A 3,623-nucleotide genomic window follows, 5' to 3' on the forward strand; every position below is an offset into this window, starting at 1 on the left:
AGGAAGAGTTGGGGGGGGGGGGGAAATAATATTTTCCTCAAAGAAAAAAAGAAAAAGAATTCCCGCGAGCACCATGAGAATGTGAGGAAACAATCTCATGATACTCAGCCTCCTCTCTGCTGCCTCTGACAAAGCGTCCGACGCTGCAGACCGTGGGGGGACCGTCTGCCGTGGCAGCACCACCACATTCCGGGGTGATAAAAGATAAGATGAAGTGATTAGGCAAATGCCGGCTGCAAAGCTTCCTGCTCTCCTTACAAATGCCAACCAGGGCTCCCTTGTGTCAACGCGGACCGCATCACCTGCTCAACCTCCAAAAGAAAGCGTCATCAGCTAATGTTTGACTTCTCGACTCAAAGATGCAAGCACGTAAAGAGAACATCGTGAAATACAACCAAACAAAAAATGTGGAGTGGAAGGGAGTAAAGCATAGCATAGAGCATCTTAGCATAGTATAGCAGAGTAGACTATAGTTAGGTATTGTAAAACACAACAGTAGCACGTAGCAGAGCACATGGCATGCTACAGAATAGTATAGTTGGGATGCTACAGTTTCGTACAACTTAGCTAGCATAGCAGTCTAGAGCATAGCATTGTACGGAGCACGTTATAGCAACGCATGCTACATTATAATAAACCACAGCATAGAATACTGTACTCGACAGTATACTGTAGTTTAGTACGATATCCCGTACCATAGAACCACACTATAGTAGAGTGATCAAACGTCCTCTTTTACCCGGGCGTGTTCACTTGTTTATATCCTGTCCTAGCATAGCATACTTCAGTCTTATATAGCACGGCACACATTATAATGTACCGGAGGTTGATAGAAACGTGGCTGTCCATCACTGTCGTGACCAAAGCCCACAATGAAGGACCGCCGCGCGTGTCAGGAAGCGGATAACAACATTCCGGTTGTCGCCTTCCTGTCTCGGTTACCGTGGAAACAGTTGGCAATTCTATTACGGCAGCTGGGCCGGCCAGCAAATACAACGATAAAAGATGACTGAACACTTAGAGGCAGAGCGGAAGAAAGTGTCAAAGAAAACATACTAACCGATGAGATGGCGAGCAGCACTGGAGGGTGGAGGGGCGGTGGGGTGGGTGGTTGAGACCACTTCCACGGAAAAGACAGCAGGCCGATTGAGGTCAAAGTCTTCACCCCTGAAGCCAGGGGTTCTCAAACTTTTGGAGTCCAGAGAGCGGGGCTGTCATGAACGAGCCATCTTCAGTTACACCAGCACTAGAATGAAGTGGAGAAAAAGGAGCAGTTAAGGTACTGTGATGCCTTTGCATGGTGGGCAAGGAGAGCCACGGTCGCACTTTTCAACCGTTTCAAACACAAATGTACAAAATGAAAGCGAAAAAGAAGATGGCCAGACTCTCACAATGAACTACAACCCATCAACCCAACCCCAGCTCCTGCTCTCACTGACTCGCCCAGAACGGCACACATCCAACACTTACATACTGAGAGTAATTCCACGATCGAAAAACTGTTTCGTTCTTTACAACCACCAGCACTGCGTACGTGACTACAGCTACTTTAGCCACTGACTCTTTTACTGCGTCTCATTTCTCATCTCTCATCTCCACCTTCTTTATCTTTTGCAAGTCAAATATCTGCGCCCACCTTCCACGAATTCAGAGCCGAGGCTTTCATCCTTTTTGGCCCCAAGGGCCCCGCCAAACATTTGTGCGTATCTGTCAGTGCGGACGTGAGCTAAGTCAGCAAATGAAACGCCACGTTTGTTTGCGTCAAATTACCGCAGACTAAGAAGGGACTCATCAATGGGAAGCAAGTTTCCTTTTGACCAATTCTACTCTAAATTGTATGTTGACAGACAATATCACAATCCTCACAGACATTCTTTATCCTCTGCAAAGAATGCTGAATATTACTGCGACTGTGAGCATCTCCATACGACTGTCTTATGTGTATGAACTCGCACCCCTCAAAAAGCCACCCTTCAAAATATTGGAGAAAAAAAAATGTTGAAAAATCCAGAAGATATGCGATTCCACACTCTGCTACTGTTCAAGAATTTGGAGATTGCTTAAGAATATGTAGCAAGGGACTGCAGGGTGGCTCTCAGTTTGCCGGTTAGCTCCACTATGCAAGAGGAGTGAGGAGTCTGCCCAGTAACAACATTGGCGTGGACGCCTAATGCGCACTTGGCAGCGTTCTGATAACGACTGTTATCAAAGTGCGTCTGATGACACGCACAAAGTGGACGGAAGGACTGGAACACGGCCAGGAGCAATAAGTTGCTGAAGCAGACCGGCCGCCCCATTCAGCGAGGCTTCTCGAAATGTATTCACAGCTTTTCGTCTTTGACATGCGTCCCTCCTCCCTGCCCTGCACCCATAATGGACCTTTTGAGTCACTCCATTTGTCTTCCCTCATTTGCCCAAAGCCAAATCCTTCCTTTTGACTCCCTTTGTTTTTTTGTTTTTTTAATTCCTCCACCCCCACGCCGTCTCTGTGAAGGATAAGCGATCGCGCTCGCGCCAGGCGACAAAGCTTGCACGATAGCAGACAATGGGTGAAGGTCACCGCCGTGCCTGCGGGAGAAGAGCGACTGACAGGGATCAAATACTAATCGATAGCGAACACCAGCTTACTCTCTCTCGACTCAGTTACGCTTTTTCACACTCCGGTGGCCGTGTCTGCGCTGGTGTCAGAGTAGAGTTTGCCATATCGGGTTTCTCCTCTTCCGTCCGCCCGAGCAACGCTGGGCAACTCTGTGGCGTGCGTGACGCCCGACATGCTTGGGAATTGGGCGTATCCTGTGACCAGATGCTTTATGGCCCGGCTTACTTTGTTCTTCGGTAAACTACACCAGCAAGGAAAGCAGCGCAGCACCGGACGGCAATACCCGACCGGGCTCACGTTACTCCTGGTAAACTCACGTCAGCGCTTTTGTCTGACGGGACGGATGTTGCACAATGGAAGCCCCCGAGGCTTTGGACGGGCCCACCCGACGAGACGGTCGAACCCTGTCGTGAAGCGTCGCGGTTGAAAAGATTGGAAATTTGATTCAGACGAGCTTTTGAGGGTCGGATTACCGACATCGCTGCAAGGTGACTTCACGAAGGGCCCAGGACAGGCATCAAAGATCCGCTGGGAAACGTTAACCCACTTATTGTTTGGTAGACGCGTCGTCTGGTCGAATCCGAAGATAATTCAATCAGTGTCAGGACAATGCAGTCCTCGCGGAAAGAGTCAATACTGGTTTGGTTTGGGCTGCTTCTGCGACAAAACAACACCTCTCAAAAATTTCCAGAAGGTTTTGTACATCTGCAATCCCCAATCAGAAGAGAAAAGAATAAAAACAAACTGATCAGTACAAATAATCATTCCACTGATTGCACAGTACTTGTAGTTAGTTAAACCAGCCTCGCTTTTGCTCGGCAACATATCGGGAAGCAACTCTTTTGCTATCGCCATTAGCAACCTGTCCAAAAATCAAAAAACACTTCCTGTTCTCCTTACAACACTTTCAAAGAGGTATTCTGCATTGCGTCACAGTTGAGAATTGTTCATGAAAAGTGCGCAGTAATAATCACAGCTGGATCTGGATCCCGAATTGGATCAAATTAGATTAGGGAAGGTAAAC

At 47.9% G+C, this 3,623-nt stretch overlaps 1 protein-coding gene across 1 annotated transcript in view; it reads right to left on the reverse strand.

The window, feature by feature from the left end:
- sema6bb (sema domain, transmembrane domain (TM), and cytoplasmic domain, (semaphorin) 6Bb) overlaps nucleotides 1-2,121 on the reverse strand; it is a 96,847-nt gene extending 94,726 nt beyond the window's left edge. The window contains 2 exon segments of the mRNA XM_019896724.1: nucleotides 1,061-1,246; nucleotides 1,471-2,121. The gene's annotated coding sequence lies outside the window, so the exon portion shown is untranslated.
- Between the last annotated feature and the right edge of the window lie 1,502 nt (nucleotides 2,122-3,623).

The sequence above is a fragment of the Hippocampus comes genome, unplaced genomic scaffold (assembly GCF_001891065.2).
Source record: "Hippocampus comes isolate QL1 unplaced genomic scaffold, H_comes_QL1_v1.1 scaffold22, whole genome shotgun sequence".
NCBI lineage: Eukaryota > Metazoa > Chordata > Actinopteri > Syngnathiformes > Syngnathidae > Hippocampus > Hippocampus comes.